The following is a 27797-nucleotide window of genomic DNA, read 5'->3' on the forward strand; positions in this document are numbered from 1 at the left end:
TTTGTGTGTGTGTTGCCAAGTGAGGATAATATGCCTGTTTAACACACAGTCAGCATTCATGTTTTGCCAAGCAGGCGTGAGGCTTATTTCAAAAGATTCCAGTGTATTTTGTGCCAACCAAGAAGTGTTTGTTCAGATCTGTCTGCAGAGTCTTAGCCAATGGCTATGTTTTCACTTTTGTGTTTTTTCCTCATAAGTGTTCATGAGAACACTATTTATAACTTTTCCCAAACTAGAATCTCTGGACAGATCTGAATGGAATTCACGTACTCACAGCTTAGATACCGTCTAAACGTCCTATAACCCAGTGAGAAGCCATAACATTCCGAGAGCTAGGCTTCCCACAAAGCGCCCTTGATGAGCTGTGCATACCTGTGTCCCCGCAGGCGGCTTCGTCAGTGCCCCGGGTTTGGGAACAGGGGAGGGTGGGCATCTGTGCATCACACACACCAGCCAGACTAGCAACTCAAGGTCCCAGCATTCCACCCCACAGGGTGCAGAGTTTGGAGGCACTGGGGAGAGAGTAGTTAAGCCAGCCTTTCAGGCTTTCTGCTCTCACTAGTGCACCTCTGTGTTGTCCTGGAAAGCCCAGCCTCACTGCCCAGAGTGCCCCCAGTAGAGGTTCATCTGGTGAACACACTGTCTTCTCCTGAGCACCACGTTTTCCTCTCCCAATGCCATTGGTCTTTTTAATTCCTTCTCTTCTCCCCAAATTCCTGCCTCCTCCATTTCTCAGTAGCACCATATTCCCCCCACCCCCTGTAGATGTTATCAGATCTCAAGCCTTTTCTGGCATCTTAGAACTTTTCCCAGATCCCTCCTTGAGTTGTAAATCAAAGCTCTTCTCATCTCTGCCTGTATCTGCTGCTGAATAGAGGAGAGGTACAGAAACAGGACCCAAAGTTAGATGGGGCAGGAGGCAGGGGCTGGGCTGATTGTCCACTTTCCAGATGTAGTGTGGGTAGATAGATAGATCGATCGATAGATAGATAGGTTTTTAAAAATTACACATAGCTCACACTGCAAGATTTAATTTTTTTATCATTGCCCTTTTTGGTTTTCATATGGACCCAAATCTCCATCCCAACCCCCGCTGGCTTGTATGAGTTCACTCTGACCTTGAATTACATGGCGAGCCTCTTCTATCAACTTGGCATTGGTAGGAGCCAGGCCGAAGGACCCTTCCCTGACTCCTGAGTGATCCAGCCACTAATGTTGATGCCATCTGTGCATTTCCACTGATAGACATGGTTGCACTTGCTTCCACCGCATGGTTTGCTCCCTCTGTAACTGCTGTTGAAGTGTGTGAAGTGAAGACATGGGGCAGCCAACCCTGAGGCCCAGAGATGTCTTTGGTGGCCACTGTACCCACTCTGACAAGTGGGGAAAAGCCACACTCAGGGATGACCCAAGAGACCTTGGCTGAGACACTCTGACAACTTCCTGGAGAAGTTTCAACACGCTTGTGGCAATCCTGTTGAAGAGTAACATGCCACGCAGGTATCTGATGAAGGTATGACTCAGGACCCCATCACACCAATACCTTCAGTGTTCTCTCCAAAGAAACTACCCAACTCACCCTTGGGTCATGCACTTACTTAACCAAAACATGGAAAATATCATGTCTTATATACCCATTGCTGGAGGACCTCACGGACCCGATCACCCTACCTGTTTGCTTGACAGGCAAGCTCAGCACGAGAGCCTGAAACCAGGGCCCCAAACACTGCCAATATGTCCCCAGAAGGCAAGACAGAGCAGCCAGGGGATTCAGCAGTCCTTGCCCCGGGTGGAGGTCCATTTGTGCTGCTTTGGACCCCACCAAAAAATCGCCAGGACTGTCAACAGCATCCTGTGGTGGAGACTGCAAGTAATTCATCATCGCTTCTTCCGTATTAGTAGTTTAGGCCCAGCACATGGCTGCCCCTCCAGAGACTACATTTCCCAGATGCCTGTGAGGCTGGGCGTGGCCGAGTGACTCAGTTACTAAGTGACTAAGCAATGAGCAACTTCCTCCTCGCTGCTCCAAAGGAAGTTGCTGGTCCCCAACTTCTGCTTTTTGTCCTTCCCTTGAGTTGGGAAACCAAAGTGCACAGCTTTCACCAGGCATTTGAGATCTCTTGTGCTGTGAACCCTCTGAGAGTCTGGATTCATCCTCATGTTTAAGTGCATAAAATAAAATACACCACAAAATACCCCCTAGAGTGGCTGAAGTTTAAAAGACTGATCATCTCTAATATTTGTGAGGATGTGGAAGCAACTGGAACTCTTACACATTGCTTACTGGCAAGAGCAGAATCTCACTCAGGCAATCTGAAGAACAGTCTGGCGGAATCTACTACAGCTAAGCGTGATTGCCCTGTGACTCAGCAGTCCCCCATAGGTTCATCCCCAGGAGACATGAGTGCTTGTGTGTGTGAGAAGGCTCGGTACTTTCATGTGCAGTGGTCAGAAACAGGAAGTAACTCGCATGGCCACCCATGGGGCAGAAGATACATCCGTTGTTTCTATTCATAAAATGAATTACTGCCCAGCAACAGAGGGAGTGGCTTACCAACACACACAGAAGCTTGGATGACTCTCACAGACATCATGTGGAGGGAAGGAGGCCAACACGGAAGTGTGCACACGTTAGTGTTACTGTGGTGAGCATTGCACAGTATACACAAATACCTAATCACTGTGTTGTACACCTGAAACTAACGTAATGGTATGTGTCAGTTATATCTCAATAAAAAAAATATTCTAGGATCAGGGAGAGAGGTGAACAGGCAGAGCATAGAGGATTTTTAGGGCAGTGGAAGTACTCTGTATGATATCATAATGGTAGTATGCATCCGTATACATTTGACCAAACTCATAGAATGTACAACACCAGCAGTGAAAACTAAGGTAAACTGTGGGCTTTGGGTGATTATGATGTGTCAGTGTAGGTTCATTAACTTGGTTTGAAAAAGAAAAAAAGTCCCATTCTGGAGAGGGATGTTGATGGTGGGGGAGGCTCTGCATGTGTGGGAACAGGGTGTACGGAATCCGCTGCACCTCTCTCTTATTAATTTTGTTGTAAACCTGAAACTGCTCTAAAAAAATAAAGTCTTTTTTAAAGAGTGCACACACTTTATGATTTTATTTAAATGTAAATCTCAGGTAACACTACTTGATGGTATCAGTAGTCTGATTAACATTTATTTTTGCAAGAGAGGCACAAAGAACTGGGAAAAACCACAGGGAAACTTTCTGGGGCGATGAAGTTCTGTATTTTGATACCATTAAAATACATAACTTCACCTAGCCATACACTTAAGGTTTGTGCATATTTTAGTCACTTACTGTGTACATGTTGTAACTCAGTGAGAAAGTAGAATACAAAAATAAGTAAAAAATAAAATTCTTTAAATTACAAATAAATTATATTGAAATACACTTAAAATGTTATCAATGTTTAAACTAATAAGTGATATAATAATATAGATGCTTCTTTAGTGATACTATCTAGTAACAAGTAGCAACAGGTTTAATAATTACCATAATTTCAAAGTAGTGATGAAGATAAATGATAGTTCAAGACAGTCGAAATTAATATAAAATATCTATTCTTTGTGTTGGTGACCCATTTGTAAGTACTGCTAATAGTACCAAGGTTTGTTATCCACATTTATAATTGAAGGGAATGCTAAATATAAAATAGAGGTGTAATTTTCTTCCCGTCCAAATTTATGGAGCCTCTGAACTGCCACGGACTTCCTAGGGTCCGAGAAGGCCAGGTTAAAAAGCCCTGAGGGACAGTGGAGCAATGGTGTGGAGGTACCAGGTCGCAGAAAGACCGCATGGAGCAGAGCCTCCCCATCAGTCTTGCCCATTTCCACAGGGCTGCTAAGTGAGAGTGAATTACACCCCTGTCTTTGATGCCCCATCCTGTCCGGAGGCTCTTGGTTACGAAAGCTTAGCCTTTATACTGACTAGTACAGATGACTGTTAGGTGGATACATCAACTATGATCCTCTTTCCTCAAATCCAAGTGGGGACCTGCCCCTCAGACCCTGGTTATTTGGAAATCAGCTACTTGTTCTCCCTGATGGGAAGTTCTTTATGATTAGCTTCTGGACAATACGTTGACTAGGTGGGACCTCTAGTGTCCTGTCCCTCCCTCCCCTTGTCATCCTTTCCTCCACCTCAGTCGCTAGATTCAGAAGGAAGACCACGTCAGAGATCTCTGGGTTAGAATTACAGTTCAACTCTGTATGTCTAAGGTGATTTCAGAATAAAAAGATAAAACATATAATTTTGAAGAATTACAACCCCATGTACCAGCCTCTCGTGCCTGGATCAGGTGGCTGAAAAATACCATCCCTTCAGCCGTGATGATTATCATGACTACCGTCTAAAAGCTCTGGGGAAGAACTCTAAATCCCAGCACATTACTGCAACGAAAACTCATGCTCAGCCTATCCTATCCATCAGTGTCTGTTCCAAAACCTCTCACTGGGAAGCAAGGAGGGAGTTTTCTCCCTGAGAAGGTTTAGAATTAAGTCTAGAAATGTTCAAGATATCAAATATGTAGCATTTAATAAATATGTTTCTGTGTTACGGAATTTGCAGACTTGAATTTCATATACTTGCCAAGTTTTTAATATTTGGGTCATTAGAGTCAGAGAATTTAGCATGGTGATTCAAATTTAAAGTATGTAACTGTTTGATTTCTGATTATTTAGCTGAAACCTTACTATGCTGTTATACTATTAGACTACTGAAGAGAATATAAGTTTAATTTTTAAAATTTTATTAGCTTTTTAAACTTGAGACAGCTTTGTTGCAGTAAAGTTTTAGGTATCTTTTTAAAAATCAATTATATTATATACAAAGGAAATTTAAATTGTAAAAGCCTCTCTAAAAACGATGGCTAAAATGTGTCAAATTCGTAAATCAAGTATGTTAATTGAATGTCAACAGTTAAGAAATAACTAGGTTTTTACAAATTTTAACTAGTTGCAATTCATTTTTAACGTCATAGTAAACCCCTAAATAAGTAAAAACTCTTAATTAACCAAAACCAAACCATTCCTGATGACTGACTGCCCAGACAGTCTGGTTTCTGAGAGTCTCCTACTGGGCTGGTTCTCAGTCTCCTGAGAAGCTTGTTTGAAATAACGATTTCTCAGCCTCCTCTCCAGACCGAATCAGGAATTGGGGTGAAGTCTGGGAGCCAGCGATTTCCTCTTCCTGCCCCAGGGATGAGGACACTTGTAGTGCACTGAAATCTGTTTCCTGTTAATTTCATTTGTCACCAGGCTTCCCATGAGGAACTGAAAATGCTTTACGTACGATACCCAATTCATGCTAATACCTGACTGTATGTAATCATAACTCTGGGCTCAGAGGCACTCACACGTCTCCATGGTAACAGTTCACTCTCCTGTCTCCATGGTGAGGTTGAGAAGGGCCCTCAAATTTATTTAAAATTCTAAATGATTTTGCTGTTAATCTGACACACACAAAGAGCTGTTTTTAAAAATAACTCTCTAGCCCTATTTCAGGAGTACTATAAAAAAGGAAAGGCAGAAAAGGAAATAGGGGAAAACTAATGGTAATAAATCAGCTCCTCTTGAGAAAGCTCATTCTATGTGGCAATGAATTAGAATGTCACAGTCGAATGATGTGAAACTGAATTAAACCGCCCACATCCTTTTAAAATCTGACACCTGTTTGTCAGAACTCATTTTGTATATTTAACACATAAAGTGATTCATTGTTCAACTAGACATCACTTTTACACACTTAAAACACAGAAATCATCTCAACATCTTTTCTGCAAGAAACATTTCTCTTTATGAACTTAGATGTCTGATCGTCGGGGAACCAGCGGACAAAAGGCTGCTGACACAGGCTGCAGCCCCTGATGGGGAGAAGGCCTCACCATTAAATTCACAACTTAAAGAGAAGGATTGTAACATCAGTTGTCCCTTCAAAAGTGTCACCAAGTGTCATTTTTTCCCTTTTTTAAGATCTGGGTTAATTTACAAATGGAATTATGAAACAAAGGAAGCACCCTGCACATCCCACGTAGGGCCCTATACAGCAGTCAGCGCCTATTTTCGATTGCTTGCTGGGATTGGTAGCATCTACCTACCAGAAAGATGGAAATGAGCAGATTGTAAGTGGTGCAGTGAGTGGTAACAGTTGTGTCCAAGGGAGGACAGGGTGGCCCCGAGCAGCACGGCGGATGCACAGTGCACTCTGAAAAGCTGACCAGTGCCTCCCGCCCGACCTGGGCTGTGGGCTCTCAGGCGAGCGTTGCTGTCTTTCTGGACTGGCCCTCGGGAGGACTTCTGTGCACTCAACACTCCCTGCTGGATACTTTCCAGGTTGTGTTTACCTCTGTGGATTGTGACAGCTTGGTTATGTGAGATGTCTTTCTCTTTTATTGTAGTGTTGTTGATTTACAGTGTTGTGTTAGTTTCAAGTGTACAGCATTAGTGGTTCAGTTACATATATATACACACACTCTTTTCAGCTTCTTTTCCATGATAGGTTATTGCAGGATATTGGATACAGTGCCCTGTGCTCTATAGTAGGACCTTGTTATTCATCTATTCTGTATGCAGTAGTGGGTATGAAAGTTTCATACTGTGAACACCTTGATTGGTCAGTAGGCCCTGTAAAGTTATCCACCGTTTCATTCTCTCCAGTCTTTACTGCACTGACCATCAGAGCAGGTACTCGCTATGAGTTTGTTGACAGGATGAATGAATGAGTTAAGGTGGCGTAAGCAGGGGTGAGGGGAGAAGGACTTGAGGAGTCTGTGTGCCGTTGCTGCCTTGGACCGGCGGCTGGGGCCACCAGTGCCGGGGTGCAGCTGGCCACACGCGTCTCCCACCTCGCACCAGAATCTGGGGGGAGGGCTGCACCCCTCTGTGGCGTGCACCACGTCTGGGACAGCTCAAGGGAGGACATGCCACCTCCCTAAGCTTGGCCTGAGCACGTGGCAGGAGCTTATTCTGAATTCAGGCTTGACTGTGATCTTGACTGTGTTACTTCTCTTCGCTCTGCTTTCCCACACCTTATCTCGCTGAGAATTCTGGAACAAAGGACTTTTATTCTTCTGTTATCACAGGGCTCTAGTCTGGTAGCACACAAGTGACACTGGCCTTCTTGTTTAAAACTAGAATTCTTCTAACAGAACTATAATGTTGCCAGTGGTGATTTGGGAAGAAATGAGGTAGGTTCTGTTTAGCCACTCAGAGATCCGCTTCTGGTTCTGGTCTCTGACACCACCACCTCCATGTCTTGGTAAAGTTCTCCAGTGTCCTGAGGCCTCCGTTTCTTCATTTATAAAATATGCTGAAAAAATAAATGATAAAATAAGCTGAAAAGATAGAAGCTGTTTCCCTTTGGGTGTCAGGATTTTCTTCTCAGCCTGAAGGTCTCCTGCACCCACCCCAGTGCTGCCGGGTCGGACACTGAGGTCACGTTTGGGACACGCGCCCTTGTGCAGCACAGTTGGGGCCCCAGGCTGAGCAGAGAGCAAGTCCAGGGTTGTGCAGGGCCAAATGCAATAAATGAAGAGCTTACATCATTCAGTCTGTTATCCAAGAGGCAGCATCGTGAAGATCAGGAGTTCACGTGAATCACCAAGTGCCTTCCTGGAAACCTGGAGCCGAAAGAGATGCCGAGTCAGAAACTGATGGAGTGGGGACCACAGTGCAGTTCAGTCACCCATCTGTTTAGACAAATTTATCTTAATGGTTTCTTGGTCATCTGTATGGTTTTTATTAAACTAGCCACTTCATTCTTGGGATAACTTTTGCCCTGAATCTCCTTAAAGTCACATCTGATCTCTAATACGGTACGTGGTAGGCAGAATAATGCCCCCCAAAAGCTGTCCACATCCTAACCCCGGAATCTGTGTATACATCAGGTTATAAGGCGAGGGGTGGGCAGATGAAGGTTACAGATGGAATTAAGATGGCTAGTCAGCTGCCCTTAAAAAAGCTGTTCTAGGTTATGCAGATGGGCCCAGCATAATCACACGAGTCTCAAAATGAAGAGGGAGGCGGAAAGGGTCAGAGTCAGAGAGATCCTTGAGGATGCTACACTGCTGGCTCTGAAGATAGACAAAGGGACTGTGAGCCAGTGAATGCAGGGGCTCTAGAAGCTGGGAAAGGCCAGGAAACAGACCCTCCCAGAGCCTCCAGACGGACACAGCCCTGCTGACACCTTGATTGTAACTCAGTAAGACCCATTTCAGCTTCGGACCTCCAGAACTGTAAGAGAAGAGGTGCATGTTTTTCAAGCCACTAATTTTGAGGTAAACTGTACCAGCAGCAAGAGGAGATAAGTAGACGGTACGTACTCTAATGCCTCAGAGATTTGCTGCGACGGTTTCATCAAGATGGCTGAAGCTGATCAACGTAAAGCTAAAGAAAGTAGATTTCAAATTCCATAATAAAAGTACTGCAAAATGAAATGCACGTTATTCTTTTGAGTTGGAAAAATACAGTTGTTCTGTCTTTCATGGAGCTGTGAGCACCAGTGGGTGACGGGGACAGGGCGAGGTGCCCCAGCTGAGACAAAGAGGGGAAAATCAGGACCAGGAATGAAAGTAGGTTGAGCCTGGGAGGTGCTCAAGCACCAGGCTCCAAATTCAAAACAGAAGTCAGAAAGTCAGGGACACGTGGGTCCTGGAGACCTCGGCCAGGCAGCTGGCCAAGCAGGGGTGGGAGACCAGGAACCAGACCACACAGCATCCTGAGCTCAAGGCGAGCCCGAGAAGGAACAAAACAAAGACAGCAGATTCAGACACCGAACAGGGACCAGCCACCTCATCCAAAATGCCTCCTGCAAGCTCCCCGAGGGGCAGGAGCCATTCCAGGAGAGAGATACATGCGGGAGATGCTACTTGGGTTAGCCTTGCTGGCAGGGCAGCAGGGGGCACAGCAAGGGACACACATGGACATTTGCCCGATTCTAGAACAAGTGATTTTATCACACTGGTCATTTTTAATCTTTTTACTATGAAAAATTTAAGACACAGACCGAAGATGAGAGATGGCCAGTTTACTTGCACTCCCAGCTGTTGTGCCCCCGGGGCAGCGAGTCCCAGACTCTGTTACCACTTCATCTGTAAATGTTTCTGTATCTGTAAGAGGTGAGGACTCTACCTAACCAGCCTGAAATAAAACTACCCATGCTCCCTCACCCCCACTCCCTCGCCCATCCTGCTTCTCTGGTCCCTCCCAGGGGTCTGATTTCCCTTCCCTTCTGAGACGTGGTCATTGGCCTTTGGCGGGGGGGGAGGACCTGGACAGCATTTCTGAGAGCCGGACTTGGACAGTCACTAGTGCCCACGTGCACCACATCTCACCATTTACAGAGGCCCTGAGTGTCCATGCGTCTACCATGTCCACGGTGCCTGACGCTCCGGCCAGCACTGACCGCATCTCTGCAGTCCTTTCTTTGTCTCAGGTGTGGAGGCAAGTGAACTCGAGTTATAAGCAGGAAAGTGGGTTTTGCAAAGCTATTTGGAATAGGTCATGTGGCAATTTCCAGATGACTCATCCCCCCACATTGTTGAAGACTCACGGCAAGCCAGGGAGACATTTCATGGAAACTGTCCTCTGAAGGTGGCAGTATTACAAACGAGAAGGACAGTTTCCTCATTTTCTACAAATGAACAACCTCGAGACCAAAAAGATGGAGTCACCTGCCGGTATTGCTTGTGGAACATTCTGGAACACCAGCGCCAGTCTGTCCAGCTCCTGCCGGCCACACCAGACGTCATCCCACCCCTGCCGTCCTCCTCTCAGCAGCTACCCCAGGGGCAGTGCGGAGTGAAGCACAGAGAATAAACAGGCTCCAGATTGCCAAGCTTTCCACTCTCAGAGTTGGATTTTCCAGAGAGTTAAGGAAGCTTCAACATCAGGGTCTCTCTTTGCTTAAACACTTGCAAGGCCCTGGGAGGTGCCCTCCCAGTATGTTCTCACAGACTTATGTTTTCGTAAAATTGGAAAAAGTAAGTGACTGTTAAATTATTTTTCTAAACAGAGCCTCCCAGGAGTTATGAAAGCTCCAGGCCCCACAACCTGAATCCTCTCTTGCAAGTCTCCCCATCACAGAAGCCTTCGCTCTCCTCGCCTGTTGGCTGGAGGACCTGAGAGGTCTGGGAGGGAAGCTGAGGGGTCCCTGATCCCTTGGTGGGGCAGGAGTGTGTGCCCAGCCTCAGACATGTGAACAGCCGAAATTTTCCCGTAGGAACCCTGACATAATATCTATGTGTAGCTGAAAGCACATATTTATAATATTTCTCACGTGCATTGTGGGTTAAATGAGCTTTTGTGGACAGACCGGGAAAGACGAAGACCAGGCAGAATATTCTTTATATGCAAAATATGTTCCCAATACCAGTGTCCAACTTCAGAAGACACTGTGTACCTTTGACGGGGATGGTTTTAATCACCTCCATCTGTGCAGACCCTGCCCACCCTCCAAGACTTAGTCCAAATACCTGCTGTATAGTCTTCCTGAATTGGGTCCAAGCTGGTAGCCCGTGGTTCTGAAATTCCAGCACATTTATCTCTCCATCTCTTGTAACATGTTATCACCTTCTTCCCTGAATTACAGTTACTTGTATACATGAGTGAGCCTGTCTGCTTTATTGCAAGTCCGGTGGCAGGGACCCTTTTTTGTTCATCTTGAAATCTCCTCAGCACCTGAACATTTGTCCAAAAATGCTCATTGGTTGAGTGAATGAATTGGGCACTGAGTGAATGAAATTTATCAGGTCCCTCTCTCTTCTGAGCTTCTAGGTCACGGGTTTACATTCTTCATCTGGGAGTTCATTGTATCACATGCTCCCTATGAGGCGCGTTTGTTCACCGCCTCCCCCACCTCAGCCCAGTCCAGAAGAGGTTAGGCTCCTTTAAGAAGGAGTCACAGCCCTGTTTTTGTGTCCTCCACAGTGATGAACAGTGGGGCTTGTGCAGAGTAGGAGCTTAGTAAACATGAGTCGGTTGAACGACCGTCTTCAGGCTGTACTTTTGAGTACGTAGGATCATACGATTATTAAACATAATAGGCCTTGATATACCAGTCATTCAGTCGCTCTCACAAAAAGTGAGCTACCAGAGATTTAACACTGACCCGCAGAACCAACAACATCCTTGTTCTGTGTAAATACCTTTACTACCCCGTCTGGGGCAAGGTTGCACTGGAACCCCTCCAACTGCTGAGAATAAAAGGGTAACTTCTTTAATTCTCAAAACGAAATCAAAAGTGAAAAAATAAGTAAAATCCAATTACCAAAAACCCAAAGAGCACTTAGATTGGTCCGTGTCATTTTCTTATGTCAGCAACTTTTCCGAAAGGGAATCAGCACTTTCCTGGTAGGGAGTGGGTCTCCCGAGTTTTTATCCCCACCCGCCTTGTGGGGAGTCAGTGGAATTAATTCCCTTTTCATGCCTTGTTAACACTCCTAAAGAGAGAATTCTGGCCCGAGGCCCCTCCTGCTAGTTTGAACAAGGACAGGTGTGGTTCAGGGACAGTTAATAAGACCAAGATAAGGCACCTCAGGGTCAAGGTCACAGGGCTGAATCACTTTGTCTGTAAGCCATTACCAGAACATTCTTTTGCTCTGAAGTGATCTGCAACGAAATGGCACTGGTTAAAGAAGGGAGACATTCCACACGTTTTTAGGAACAAGAAAAGAGCTAGGTAAGCACCTACCCAGTTGAGACTGTGTTAAACAGTATTCCGGGGGTACGATGAGTGACCCACGGAGGGGCTCTGTGAGTCAGAACGAGCAGCACTGAGTCGGCGCCGCAGGGAGAGTGCAAGCACCCAGCTAGGCCACAGGAAAGCAGGGCCGTGTGGGGGCCCCGTCACAACAGCCTGCCCTTGGGTCATCTTGCCCCCTCCGTTTACAGATGAGGACAGGCAGGTCCAGACACCTCGAGTGGGTAGATATTGTTTCAAGACCGAAGGCGCTAGAGAGTGAAAAAAAGCAAAGGAAACAGGGGAAGGAGAGGTGATGGGTGAGGGAAGTAGGCTCCCCCTAAACTCTGCGTCTGAAGTCTTCTGCCTTTTCCGTTACCCTAGTCACGTTCCTCGGGATGAAAGCTGTTGGAGGCTTCATAACCAGATCTGGCTCCTGTTAACTCTGCAAAATCGGGCAAGCTACTTAATCTCGCTAAGGTTCAACTTTCTCATCAATTTCCTGTCCTTGGGGGTGGTGGTCTTCACAGTATCATCGTGAGCACCACCTGGCCTGTGCGTGGAGTCAGAGCTACACCGGGCGCTCGTTGGTACTCCCCTCCCCCCACAGCCACACTCCAGTGGGACTGGACTTCGGTCCCCGGGCATCAGGATGTGGTGGCCAGCCCCACACTCACTTCTTCCATGGCATCCGTGCAGGTCGCCATTTGCGGGAGCCAGGAGGGGCTGGGGTGGCTGCGGGGATGTCCTCCTGGGCTTCTCCAGCTGCTTTCTGCTCGCTGCCAGCTCTGAGTCAGCTTCAGTTTGACTTTCTGACAAGAGACAGGGGAGCAACCGAGTCGCTCATAATATTCGCCCTACACGCTGAGATTTCACAGGACGGTGTCCCACGGCAGCCTAATGGCCCTCAGGACGGCTCGTGACCACCGGGCTTTCCCAAAGCTCATTGGTGCCAAGCATCTATGTTCTCCAGGCCAAAGGGGTGAATGAGGCACAGGAGAGACCCAGCTTACTCGTCCTGGGTGCCCGAGCGCGGTGGGCTTCTGCAGTCTTCACAAAAAGCAGATTCAGTTGTGCCAAGAAGCACCGTCCGCCAGGCTTTAAACAGGAGGAAGATGCGAAAGCAAGCGCAGCAGGTCACAGGAAGAACGTAATAGAGGACAGATCAGGAAGGACAGCTGTGAATGCCGAACAGCAGCACCTGCTCCGAAAGGCCCAGCGTCAAGGTTCTGTTGGATACGCCTGCTTGGTTCTGGTGTCCCGAGTGACAGCATGCTGGTGCCAGTGTGTCATCCATGGTAGAACCTGGGCTTCATCTTACAGAAACTGAGACCGTGGCACCTAGCTTAATTTGTTTTAATCTGTTATTTGAGAGAATCTCATATTGGGAGCTTCCATTTTTTGAACATTCTACAAGATGGGTGTCTTGAAATCACTGAGGTAACTGCCAGCAAGTGCAGCTCTGACCTTGATGGGCCTGAGTTCTGGAAGCAGAGCCTGGGGGCTGGCCAGTGGGGGAGCAGTGGTCGCTTGTGACAGAGGGGCCCTGGTAACTCGGTGTCTCTATAAATCGAGGCAACACTGGATTGGCCAGTAAGGTTTCACACCTTTATTTCGTGAAGTGATTTGCTAGGAAACACAGAGTAAGTTTGTAAGGGATTACACATCCATCAGAACAGAGCCACACCGAAAATCTACTATGAAAGGAAGTGTGACACAAAAACGACAGAAGGCAAGCGATGTCCTCAAATGCCTGTGGCTTTGTATATCAGCATGTAACACGGACATTTGTTATTCTACTCTAAAATTGTTTCAGATTTTTAAAGAACAGCATGTTTCCTTGTTGACTTAACGATGGATATGTTAATTCTGAGTGATTTATTAAACTTCTGAAGAGCATCATTTCCCAAAACAACAGTATCGGTTTGGAGGAAAAGGTGGCTATATTCTGCCTAGCGAATAACGTCAGTCATGCTGATCACCGGCACACTTGCTGTATAGATGCGCCTTTGAGCACGTAGCACACGATGTGTTCTTTATCTTGACAAACGGGCTATACATACACGATCTTAACGCTACAACTGAGTAGTACGTTCTTGGAAGAGGTTGGCCTTCTTCGAAGAGGGAGGGAAAGGGTTTTAGTCTCTTTATAGAAAACGTTTTAATAGATTTGATTTCATTTAAAATACAAACACAAGAAAACTGCTTGACCTGCAACAGCAGAATTTTGCCTGCTTCCTAAAAATTCCCATCTATGTAGTCATTTTACTTCTCAGATCTTCCATATACAGATTCAATTCCCTTAGGATGAGGAAGAGAAACTAACAGTTGGAGGGTAAAATATGCCAGGCAGTGTGCTGGAAACTTGAATCCATTGTTCCATGTAGTCTTCACCACAACCTGAGATGTGTGCTTAGGAGCTGCCGCAGAGAACGTGTTATTGTAGTGCTTCTGGCTGCATCAAAGATACAGCACTCAGGGGGGAGGGAATAGCTCAGTGGTAGAGCGTGTGCCTAGCATGTACGAGGTCCTAGGTTCAGTCCCCAGTACCTCCATTAAAATACATTTTTTAAAAAAGATAAGGCACTTTTTTCTGTCAATTTCCAATGTCTCTGTTACCAAAAAAAAAAAAGAAAGAAAGAAAAATTAGGGCATGAAAGTTCTTTTCTCAGAGAATACAACTTTATCACTATTAAATCTTTTGTATCTCAAGTGATTTTAAAACTAGTATATATGGTAAAATTTTGTCCACAAAAGGGAACCAAAAAGGAGTTTTTCTAGTCAAAATGCAAGTTGTTGTGTATCATCTTGAGGCTATAACTTAAATAATAGGTGTTACGAGGTAAATACATTCCTAATAGACCTTAACAAACAACTGGGGAACATTGAACTATTCCTACAGGTTTGAGGCTTTTTTTTTTGGTAGGAGGAGTTAATTAGGTTTATTTACATATTTATTCTTAGAGGAAGTACCGGGGATTGAACCCAGAAACTCATGCGTGCTAAGCATGCACTCTACCACTTGAGCTATACCCTCCCTCGAAGGGCTTATTTATTTTTAAAATTACATTTTCCAGTGTAATATCTGCTCAAATGATAAAACTCTACAAGAATCCAAGAGTACAACTATGAATTTATCTAAACATTTCTTGGTCCTGTTCTGTTTGTTAAATATGTGGTTTTGACTTTGGCAGGACTGATGAAAGAGAAAGTTTGTGAAAATGATCACCCATCCCTGCAGTGCTGGTGCTCGTTCTTCCCCCCTTAGGTCATTTTTATGTAAGTGTATAAACATATGGGTGACAGCCTAGCAACCACCAGGGACACGTCATCGGAAAGCCATCCGACGGCATTCCGCAGTGCTCACTCCTTCCTGGGGGGGAGTTTGGAACACTCCTTCCCTTAAAAAGGGTGGAAGCAATTAGACTATCCCCAGTGTAAGTCTAACTACGTGTGAACGGGGGAAAAGAGAAAAGCACTAAGTATAAACTCTGGGTCCTTCATGGGCTTGGATTCCTCTACGGTTACGAGGGCAGGACTGATAATGGAGGTTTCTGAATTGTCAGAATTGGGAAGAGTCTTCGCTAAGGAAAAAGATGTGGCATGTCTGCTACTCGAGTTGATTACTGAAATGACAATTTTCACATACTATTTCACAATGATTGCATTCACATATTGTGAGGCACTTGCGTTTTGACAGAGAATGCTGGAAAATGGAAATCCTCTGAAGATTTAAGGCCTAGAGCCCATCAGGAGCACAGCAGGCATTTTATGCCCTGAGATGACGGGGAGATATTTTGGGAAAGGCAGTCTCACGCCTACAGTTGCCCACTAGTGCGCCCCAGGACTCCTCCCCTGAGAATTCTCACTGGAAACAGTTAAATTATGTCAGTGTTCAGCATGACATTCCATCCATAAGAAAGATTCCATGCAGAATATATTTGGACGTGATCTTCATGTTTTACTGAACAATTGCTACTTCAATAACCCTGGTCTCCAAGTGTCTGGGCAAGAAGCGAAATGTTTCCAATGAAACAAATGGAATTTCTTCTGTGCATGTGGACTGGTGCCAGGTTTCATCACAGAATATATGTTTGTGGTGTCCTGATCACACTTTACTGACTGCACTTTTGACATCTGCTCCACGTCTTCGTCATGGCTTCATTCCTTACTATCTGCTGAGTGCCCTGCGTCTGCCAGGCACCACCCTTATTACCAAGGCTACAGTTACCAAGGTTACTGCAGTGCAGGGACAGAAGGACCCTTGTTCTCATGGGTCTTACATTCCCATCATGGAAAAGAAGGCACTTACTATATTCTGTTTGAGGGTAGATTTTAGATAAGAAGTTATAGGAGAAGCACATATTACACTTAGGTGTATTTTTTTAACCCCTAAACATTGCTTGCTGGTTGGAAAGCTGTGACGTCAAATGACTCAGAATGGCACCACCAGCAGGTCAACTTGGGGCAACTGCACAGAACTGTACAGAGCAAAATATGACATATCTCATTAATCAAGTATTTATTAAACATGGTGATGGTTAATTTTATGTGTCAGCCTACGCCATGGTATCCAGACATTTGGCCAAACATTATTATAGATGTTGCTGTGAAGGTATTTTTTAGATGAGATTAACATTTACATGGGGGGAGGGTATAGCTAAGTAGTAGAGTATGTGCTTAGCATGTACAAGGGCCTGGGTTCAATTCCCAGTACCTCCACTGCAATAAATAAATAAATAAATAAATTTACTAAAAAGAAATTTGAATCAGTAGCTTCCCTGGGTCTCTGGCCCTGCAGATTTGGACTTGCCAGCCTCCACAGTGGCCAGTTCCTTAAAATAAATCTTCCTCTGTCTCTCTGTCTCTCTGGACAGATATCTAGATAATAGATACAGTTATACAGACACACACTATGGATTCCGCTCCTCTGGAGAACCCTGTTTAATACAAGTACCTGCAACACTTTGAGAATTGCTGAACCTCTTCGCGATCCAAGGTTTATTTCAAGTCTTTTAAAAGCTGTGTGTATAAGCCAGAAGGACAAAACTGTGAACTTTGCCCATTTATGAAGTACTTTCATATACATGATATTAAATCTCCATTTGGAATTTGTCCTTATCACCAATTTACAAATGAGGAGTCAGAGGCTCAGAGAATTTAAACAACTTGTGCAAATTAATTCAGCTAATAAATGAGAAAGCCAGGAAACTGTTTAAACAAAAATGTGAAATCTAGTACATTTTTAACCTTTGAAAAAAATTTCGGACATCAGAAAAGTACAGAGAAGAATATAGTGTAAACTACACATTACCTGGATTTAGCAGTTAATATTCAGTACATTGGCTTCCTCTTTTCTTTTCTTTGGCTGAGAAGTTTTTTCTCTAACAGATGTGTCACTTCATCTTTAAATACCTAGAATGTACTTCTAAAAAATAAGAATGTTTTCTTACATAACTGTAGCAGCCTTTATTACCTCAAGCCTGATTAGCAGTGATTCCCCGCCAATCAGCTCAGACCAGTCTATATTCAGGTTTCCACGACTGCACCAGATTGTTTTTGACAGCTGGCTTACTCAAACCGAACTCCAGTCGCGGTTATGCCTTCCGTTTGGCTGTGTAAAAAATAAAGTGCTCCCTTTCCCTAGAACAGTGTCCCCTCCCTGCTTGACACTCACTTGGTGGTGTGACCACTGCCCTGTTTAATCTCCCATTTTCTCCAGAAACTGGGTGACTCGCTCCTTGCTCCTCTGCGTTTCCAGGAATCTGGGAGTTAGATGTTAGAGCTCGATTATATTCAGGTTAAACTTGTTCTTCACTCTAGCACCCTGATTTCTCTGCAGAAAGACTTCACCCATACTAATCACCTATTTAGGTTTGTCGGTGACTTTTGATTTGGGGAAGTTGAGAAACCAGGAAATACATCACTCATGAGGACACTGGGCGTGCTGGGCTGGTCCAGGGTTTATACAGATCCACGTGGGAGGGGCTGTCTCCCCCCGACTGCGGTATCTCCGAGGCTGGGTAACCTACCGGCTGTGTGAAGACCGCTCATGTCCTAATCACTTCATATGATAAAGGAATGAGGCTCCGCTTATGAGAATACAAAGGAAGTGCTATGAGTCCCCCAGCCAAAGGCAGACTTTGCACTCACGGAAGTCTGCACAGCTGCAGGCCCGCAGTCTGGCTGGGCCCCTCTAGTGACCGGCAGCTGCTTGGGGTGAAGGAGCATCTGTAGCTGCAGATCCGGGTACTCGGACCCCAGGTAGGAATTAAACCTGTGGTCTGGCTTTATTATAACTGGTCTCCAGTCGGCTGCGTTGACCTCTATTTACAAAAGACTTTACTAAAACGATACGATTTCAGGAAGGTAAGGATTTAGCTTTTCACATCTTTCTCCTTAATTGTACTGCTACACATCTTTTCTATGGAAATAAATTGTAATTTTTTTTTAGTTAATGTTTCATTTGTGATGTAAAGTTATGGTGTATGTTTAAACTAACATTGTAAATCAACTACACATTAATAAAAAAAAGTTTTGATTTGTAATTTTATTTCTAAATGGAGTCAGCCTGATATGGAAAATGTTCAGGCCACACTTAATTCAAGAGACTTTGTTTCAAACAAAGGGGAGGACAGGCCACAGGAGAGAACATTTTTTGGTACCTTCTTAAAAGCAGTTGCCAGTTCCTTTTGACAATAACTGCTTGAAAGTGTGAAGGCTGAGGGTGCTTGCTTCAATTCAGGAAACAGTTGTGATCCCACTAAGTTAGTTAGGGGTTTTGTGGGGCTGCAGTGAGAGCTTTACTTTGTGATCACGTCAGCTGATTCTCTGCAACCGGCAAGGGTGAGGACAGAGGAAACCATGTCCAGCCCTGCACAGGGCGGGTCCCCAGCAGGAGGGTCTTTAAAGTGGCTTCGTGAGTTCCGTGTATCGTAGCCGTGGAAGCAGGTCCTGGCACTTGGACCACTTTGTATCTCAGGGGCTCTCAAAATGCCTAAATTTCGGGAGGTCACACCGAGAGAGGTCACAGTTGTGGAGAGCTCACCATCAGGGGGCAAAGAGGAGGACCCGGAGTTCCTGGAGGTTCCCAGCACATGGTCCTCGACAGTGGGGAGGTGTGTGAGCGTGATCCCTACTTTACAAAAGAAAACTTTTAAGTCTCTTTTGTAAACTAGGTGCCTGGCAGGTACGAGCCCTTAAGAATTACATGGTTTTTCTCAACGAACAAATCAGTGGATTAAGGTCCCACAGCTGACAAGTGGCAGAGATAGGGTTAGGGCCCCGCTGTTCTTGCAACCCCCCACCCCTCTGTTCTGAGTTTATTATTGGGGGCAAGATCCCATTGCTTGTGTCATTTAAATAGCAAATAGCCCTGCCCTGTTCCTTGGTTTGTAGGACTCCAAGGCGAGACAAGCAGCTTTGGGGGCCGTCCAGGGAATTTTCTCCTCCCTTGGCTTGAGAACATTCCTCACAATTGATGAATTCCATTCAGATACTCTGTGTCTTGCATGTGAACCTTACCAAAAAGAGCAATATCGTTTAATTTCGTGAAGACGGAGATTTCTCTATATCTCCCCGGTGCGGAAGGGGAGAGGATCAGAAAGGCTGCACCTGACATCACCTCAGCGCACCCAAAGATACACACAGATGCTTTTTAGAAGCGTAATGCGTGGGGGGAGGGTAGAGCTCAGTGGTAGAGCACATGCTTAGCATGCGCGAGGTCCTCTGTTCAACCCCCAGTACCTCCTCTAACAATAAACCAAGTTACTTCCCTCCCCCCCGAAATTAAATAAATTAAAAAAAAAAAAAGAAGTGTAATGCAGTGTCATTCAGTTGTTGTGTTTTTCAACTGCTTTTCATTCTTCACGTAAAGCTGTAAATGCTGCCGCTTATTAGGGAAAAAGAGGTTGATCCCTTGGCCCTGATCTAATGATGCAGCCTGTGTCCAGCCTTGTCCTGCCCAGGGGCTATTTAGCTGGGTCTGAAGGGATTGTGACCACCAGCCTCCTGGTTTATTGCTCCTGTTTCTTTCAGTTCAAAGGTGTCTCCTCTGGAAACAACCATACATTCTTCTTCCATGAAATTTTGAGCATCTCTAGATGCCACCCTTTCTATTTTTTAAACTTTTTCATTGCCAGGTAATATGTGTTCTATTTAGGAAGAAAAAGTCTTAAAATTTGAAAAGAAGCCACTGGTTTTAATGCAAACATGTGAGATTCGTCCACCCATTCATCACAGGCATTGTGTGTGTCATTTGTCCTCCAAGTCAGGCCTCAGGACCTGGCTGATGTCAGAAATACACATTCCCAGGCCCCTCCCCCCGGACCTGCTGAATCAGAAACTCTGAGGTGGGGCCCAGCTGTCTGTGCTTTTGGAAAGCCCAGCAGCGGTTCTGCAGAAGCTACAGTATGAGATCCACTGACAGAAGAATCTTGCAACGCACTCAGCAGACAGCTAAGTTCCCTGGCTGGAGACCGAGTCCCTCGTAAACTCAAGCACGTCAGGTACATAGTCATCTCAGTGTGTTGCTTGTTGAGATACATCATGTCCTTAAAGATGCATCTTCTCTTTAGTCAACAAATACAAATGAAATAAACATGCTCCGGAAATCACTAACACATCCTTGTGCTGGTCCTCCAGTCTGAGACAGACATGGTGGACGAGTTAGGGGTTGAGTGACCAGCAGACGTGGGACTGGACATGGAAACACAGTCCACTGGCACAGTCTCTGTGTTTTCACCGCGTGGTCAGGCCTGCCGGCAAACCCCAGGTGTGCTGTTTTGATAGACTTTTCACAGTAGGCTGTGACTGTGGGTCAGTGGTCACAGATTAACCGAAATAGGTTTATAAGGAATCTGTTCATCCTGCTAAACTAGATTATTTAAAATTCAAAATTACAGGGTTCCTTTTTTCTTCAATGTTGCCTACATACCTACTTTCAAATGTTTGTACCTACTTTGAAACCTGTGATTGAGAAGGACTGGGTTTCAGTCACTGACACTCTCGCATCCTAACCTGTCTCCTCGGGTTCCAAGTGTCGGGCCCGTCCCTAGTAAATTGGAGCTAACACCTGCCCTTTGGCCTCACAAAGCTGTTTGGATTAACACGGAGATCTTACACAGGGGCTTCACCAACTGTGAAGTGAAAAAAGGATTATTTTATTGGGCACTTGGCTGCTCTGGACTCAGGCAGTCCTATGAGTTCTCTTTGAATTAAAGTATGGTTGATTTACAATGTTGAGTTAGTCTCCGGTGTACAGAGTCCTGTTAGTTAAGTGTCCGTTGTAGGTAGTGACCCGGAGTAGCGAATGAGGATGTGGAGCAGCGACCAACAGTAGTCCTTTGTAAGCGGGCTGCTGCCCCGTGTCCCGGGCAGGCGGTGTGGATAGAAGCAAAGGAATCAAACTGACGTTGATTTCGCACTCACTGTGTGTCGGGTTACAGGCCGCGCTTTTGCTAATCAGGCCAACTGACCGCACGCTCCCGCTTCACAGCTGAGCCAAATGCAGCGCCGGAGCGTGGGGAGCGGGGATTGGGCGCCGGCTCTGCGTGCTGCCCCGCCCGCCCCGCCCACGCGGATAGAGCCGGCCTGCGCAGCCTTCACCCAGCCGTGGTCCTGCTGGCTGGGGTCCTCCGCTCCCGCCCCCTCCTCCTCTGCTCGGAAATGTCAGGTGGCTGCGACTCCAAAAATTGCAGAACTTTTATTTTTCTTGCGGAGGCACTGGGGACGGAGCCCCGGGCCCCGGGCCCGCGGAGCGCGCGCGCTGACACTGAGCTCCGCACCCCAGCCCCCAGTAACTTTATGATGCGCTTACACTCCCTGTTGACCTCCAGCCTTGTGATTTGGGGGAACCTGAAAGGTTGGTATTTTCAGCGTCTTGTTCATTGCGAGAGGCGGGAGGAAGCCACGCTCTCTGACACGAGCCGGCCATGCGCTCGGAGGAGGCGCCACCAGTCCCAGCCGCAGTTGAGAAGGGGTCGGACGGCCTCCAAGACTAGTTCCGAGCGGTCCTTAAGTTTCCTCAGCCGGAGCAGGGAACAACCACAGGCCTGGCCTCACTTGCTTCTAGAAGTGCAGCTGTTTTGAGTTTCAGGAGAATCTCAGGAGGAAGCCGCAGGGATGAGCAGGGCTGGTAGGCTCGCTGGTCTCCAGAAACCGTGGTGAGCTGACCTGGGCCTCGGTCACAGAGGGTGGGGGCTAGAGGCACGATTCTGGGTGCGACCAAAGGAGGAGGGTGGTGATGGTGGTGGTTTAGGTCACCGCATCTTCCAGGCATCTTGCTCCTAAACCCACTACCTACAGAGAGCTGAGGCCAGCGCCCAGTTCTTCCCCCACCTCCACTCCCTCTCTGCCCAGCCCCATTCCCCATCAATCCCTTCTGCCCAGCCCACCCCCTGTCTCCACCCCTCCCCTCTCGCAGAAGACGCAGCAAACGGAGGCCCAGATGCCTGCTACTAGGTGGCCCAGGTCCACAAGGGCGGACCCTCCCAGCGCTGCCCACCCAGAGCACGCTCCACCTAGGACCTCAGAGCAAGTATTTTGTTGCCCAGGTCTTTTCAGATTCCCCTGAGTGCTCTGAGAACACATTACTCATTTTATCACAGTTGTTTTTCTCTTTATTATCTCTGGACTGGGAGGTACAGAACACCCATCCTGAAGCATATGGAAGGCACTTGGTAAAGATTTTTCTGAATGGATATTATTTATGTAGTGGCCTTGGTTCTTGGACATTTGCCTCCATCTGAGGCTAGGACTTCCTGAGAATAAATTGAGAGAAAGGTTTACTTGTCCATCCACATCTCCAGTGAGCACTGGTGCACTTTGACAAGAAGGATGCTGGCCCTGCCCTAGAAGAATGAGTGGATCCTGGGCATGTGGGTCCGGCTTCAGAGAGCTCCGGGGACCCATGATGCAGCATCCTTGAGGGGTGACTTGCAGAGCCGTGGAGACCAGGCAGAGGTAAGTCAGGGAGACTCCAAGTTAGAGCTGGAGGGTGGAGACAGGGAGGCCAGAGGAGGTACAGAACCTTCGAGCAGGTGGTGGAGACTGGGCCCTTTGCAGGCTCATCCCTCACAGGCCAGGCTTCATAAAGCCTCCGACCCAGCACTGCTCTCTAAAGCAGTGTTGCCTGCAAACCTCCATCAGGTGCGTTACATCTTCTGTCAGGTGGATCCACTGAGCAGCTCTGACCACCACTGGCGGGGACCGCGTCTGAATACAGGCCATGGCCCAGATGAAACAGCTTTTCTGACGTGCATAATCATTTGAGTGGCTGCTGTGCCGCCAGGATGGACCTTGGTGTCTCCCCTGTTCCTAGGATTAAGAGAAAGTCCCGCGGTGAAGTCACACCCCATCACATACTGCAGACGTGGTTGGCCTTGTTACCCCTTCACCCACCACTCCCACTCGGTTCCCTGCTTAACTCCTCCCCTTGATCCAATTAACGCTCACGTGGTCCAGTTTTTCACTTTGGAACCCCCACTGAAAGCCCCACTGTGGGACCCCCACAAGACCTCCTGGTCTCCGGCCACCTAAAGTGGCTTATCTGTCTCAGCGTGAATCTCAGCCCTGGGCTCTGAGCTGCTGGCTGGTGCTGGGCCATTAAGATCTTCCAGAAGTAAGCAGGAAAGAGAAAAATACCGTATGATATCACTCATATGTGGAATCTAAAAAAATTTTATAAAGGACACTATGAACTCATCTACAAAACAGACTTGCAGACATAGTAAACAACTTTATGGTCACCCAGGAAATGGGGTGAGAAGGAATAAATTTGGGAGTTTGAGAATTGGAAATGTTAGCCACTGTGTATAAAAATGGATTAAAGAAAAAACTAAGTTTCTTCTGTATAGCACAGGGAACTGTATTCAATATCTTGTAATAACCTTTAATAAAAGAGAATATGATAAAGAACATATGTATGTACATGCATACCTGGGACACTGTGCTGTACACCAGAAATTGACACACTGTAACTGACTGTGCTTCAATAAAATAAAAACAGGAAAACTTTCAGAGAAATGTCTTTCTACTCTATGCACCTGGTGCACGAGGAAAAAGCTTCAGCTCCAAAGTCAGAGCCCCTCAGTCTCTGTTCTTTACCCCCTTCTTCAGAAACCCCTTGTTCCCACCCTGCCCATTTTGTCAAAGAAATATATATACTACATATACATTTTTAATATAAAATAATTTTATTAGTAAAGTATGCATAAGATTTATTATTTTCTTATTTGGGGATAATTAGATTTTTTTTAATTTTTAAAATTGAAGTATAGTCAGTTTACAATGTTGTGTCAATTTCTGGTGTACAGCATGATGCTTAAGTCATACAGATACATACATTCCTTTTCATATTGTTTTACATTATAGGTTACTACGAGATATGGAATATAGTTCCCTGTGCTAAACAGAAGAAACTTGTTTATTATGTATATATTGGAGTTAGTATCTGCAAATCTTGGACTCGCTAATTTATCCCTCCCACCCCCCTTTCCCCCCGGTAACCACAGTGTTATTCTCTATGTCTGTGAATCTGTTTCTGTTTTATAAATAAGTTCATTTGTGTTCTTTTTTTTGTAGATTCCGCATAAGAGTGGTATCATATGGTATTTTTTCCCTGACTGACTTTACTTAGTATGACAATTTCCAGTTCCATCCATGTTGCTGCAAATGGTAATATTTCATTCTTTTTTATGGCTGAGTAGTATTCCATTCTGTGTGTGTGTGTGTGTGTGTGTGTGTGTGTGTGTGTGTGTGTGTGTGTGTGTGTGTATACACCACGACTTCTTTATCTAGTCACCTGTCAGTGGATATTTAGGTTGCTTCCATATCTCGCCTATTGTAAATAGTGCTGCTATGAATACTGGGGTGCATGTATCTTTTCAAATTAGAGTTCCCTTTGGATATATGCCCAGGAGTGGGATTGCTAGATCACATGGTGAATCTATCTTTAGTCTTTTGAGGCATATCCATACTGTTTTCTTTAATGGCTGCACCAAACTGCATTCCTACCAACAGTGTAGGAAGGTTCCCTTTTCTCCACACCCCATCTAGCATTTATCATTTGTGGACTTTTGAATGATGGCCATTCTGACCGATGTGAGGTGATACCTCACTGTAGTTTTGATTTGCATTTCTCTGATAATTAGGGATGTTGAACATTTTTCACGTGCCCATTGGCCATTTATGTGTCTTCATTGGAGAATGTCTTGTTTACATCTTCTGCCCATTTTTGGATTGGGTTGTATTTTTGTTGTTGTGAATAAGTTGTATGAGCTGTTTATATATTCTGGAAATTAAGCCTTTGTCAGTTGCATCATTTGCAAATACTTTCTCCCATTCCCAAGGTTGTCTGCGTTTTACTTATGGTTTCCTTTACTGTGCTAAAACTTGTAAGTTTGATTGGGTCCCATTTGTTTATTTTTGCTTTTATTTCTATTACCTAGGTAGACTGCCCTAGGAGAACATTGCTAAGATTTAAGTTAGAAAATATTTTACCTACATTTTCTTCTAAGAGGTTTATAGTGTCTTGTCTTATGATTAAGTCTTTAAGCCATTTTGTGTTTATTTTTGTGTGTGATGTGAGGGGTTATTCTAACTTAATTGATTTGTGATAGTGGATTGTGACTTATGACAGTGGAGGTATTGGAGGATCCAACCCAGGACCTCGTGCATGCTAAGTACGTGCTCTACCACTGAGCTATACCCTCCCCGCATGGTTTATCATTTTTAATATACAGTCCAGTGGCATTAAGTTCATTCACACTGTTGAGCAACCATCAGCACATCTTCCCAACTGAAACTCTCTAGGAATTTGACTAATCTAGGCACCTCGTATAAATGGAATCATACAGTATTTTTTGTGTTACTGGCATCTTTCACTTAGTAGAATGTCTTCAAGATCCATCCATGATGTAGCATGTGATAGAATTTCCTTTTAAGGCTAAATAATACTCCATTGTATGAATGGACCACATTGTGTTTGCTCATTCATCCGTCAGTGGACACTCGGGTTGCTTCTACCTTTTGGCTCTTGTGAATAGGGCTGCTGTGAACATGGGTGTGCAAATACCTGCTTGAGACCTTGCTTTCAGTTCTTTTGGGTCTATACCCAGAAGTGAAATTGCTGGATTTTATGGTGATCCTGCATTCAGTTTCTTTAGAAACCATCATATTGTTTTCCACAGCAGCTGCACCATTTTACATTCTCACCAGCAATGTGTGAGGGTTCCAGTTTCTCCACATCCTTGTCGATGGCTGTTATTTCTTTCTTTCTGCTTTTCTTTTTTAATAATAGCCATTTTAATGAGTGAAATGGTATCTCATTGTGGTTTTGATTTGCGTTTCCTTGATAGTGATATTGAGCATCTTTTCATGTGCTTATTGGCCATTTGTATATCTTCTATTGTCTATTCAAGTCCACTGCTGACCAAATATGTAAGATAAGATTTACTGTCACTCAAGAAAACTCCTTTTTTATAGCTCTTTAATATATATGTAACAAATATTTTCATCTTATCCCAAACTCATGTCCCTCATCAATCCACATTGATTTGGGAGATGTTGAGGAAAAATAAACTGTAGATAATCATGCGACATGCATGTAAATATGCATTTATAAGCCATATTTATTCATTATGTACATTGGAGCAATGCACTGAATACCTATCATGGCCAAACACCAAATGGCCAGATCTTAAAAACAACATTCAGCCAAATCTGGGAGAATTCCAGCTTTATTCAGAGCTAAGGTGGAAGCTGAATCTCACCATCACAGATTAAGCTTCGAGAGTACAAAAATAAATGATGTGTTATAAAAGATTTAACTAGGTTGTAATTTTATCCTTAAATATTTTAGTAACCAATATTTAAAATTTGACATTTTAGTGCAGAAACAAAATTTGTCAATGTTGTCATCTGCGAAATCACTTCTGCAGTTACTCTACTGCACATTAATGAGACGAAATTGTCACCTGCACCTAACTGTGCGTAACAGAATATAATTTGGGAAAATGATTTTCAGAACCATATTTGCTTGAAGGAACTGGGGACTTAGGAAAATCACAAAAATACCTTCAGTTACAGAAAACATGCTTGGCAGACCACAGCAAACATTCTGATAAGCTTTTTTATTTTAATGTGTAATTTCTATGGGTACAAATCTATAAAGAATTGTTTTCTTGGAATTATCTTTTTTTGTTATAAAAATGTAAGTTTTTAAAAAATTTACACATATGTACTGTTGTTCACTGTTTCTAAGAACAGTTTAGAGCTTTAGCTTTTTTAACTTACATAGTTATCAAAGTCTTGGAAGTATTCTTGGGCATCTATTTTTAAGTTTATTAGAAGAAACAAAATGTATTTGGGATATTTAGTTTTTCTCTTCCTATTTTTAAAGTGAAGTACAATCAGTTCACTGTGTCAATTTCTGGTGTACAGCACAATATCCCAGTTATGCATGTACATACATATCTTTGTTTCCATATTCTTTTTCATTAAAGGTTATTGCAAGATACTGAATATAGTTCCCTGTGCTATACAGAAGAAACTTGTTTTTTTTTAATCTATTTATAGATAGATAGATAGATAGATAGATAGATAGATAGATAGATAGTGGCTAACATTTGGAAATCTCAAACTCCCAAATTTATCCCTTCCCACCCCCTTTCCCCCAGTAACCATAAGATTGTTTACTATGTCTGTGAGTCTGTTTCTATTTTGTAAATGAGTTCATTAGTGTCCTTTTTTTTTTTTTTTTTTTTTTTTAGATTCCACATATGAGTGATGTGATATATGGTATTTTTCTTTGTCTTTCTGGCTTACTTCACTTAGAATGACGATCTCTAGGTCCACTCATGTTGCTGCAGATGGCATTATTTTTTATGGCTGAATAGTATTCCATTGTGTAAATACACCACAACTTCTTTATCAGTCATCTGTAGATGGACACTTGGATTGTTTCCATGTCTTGGCTATTGTAAATAGTGTTGCTATGAACATTAGGATGTATGTATCTTTTTGAATTAGTTCCCTCCAGATAATATGCTCAGGGGTGGGGTTGCTGGATCATATGGTAAGTCTATTTTTAG

General features: G+C 44.6%; 1 long non-coding RNA gene across 1 annotated transcript; it reads left to right on the plus strand.

The window, feature by feature from the left end:
- The first annotated feature begins 2229 nt into the window (after positions 1 to 2229).
- LOC116659489 lies at positions 2230 to 27797 on the plus strand. Its single transcript, XR_004314852.1, has 4 exons — positions 2230 to 2826; positions 7963 to 7969; positions 24912 to 24919; positions 27787 to 27797. It is a non-coding gene; the product is annotated as an uncharacterized LOC116659489 (long non-coding RNA).

The sequence above is a fragment of the Camelus ferus genome, chromosome 24 (assembly GCF_009834535.1).
Source record: "Camelus ferus isolate YT-003-E chromosome 24, BCGSAC_Cfer_1.0, whole genome shotgun sequence".
NCBI lineage: Eukaryota > Metazoa > Chordata > Mammalia > Artiodactyla > Camelidae > Camelus > Camelus ferus.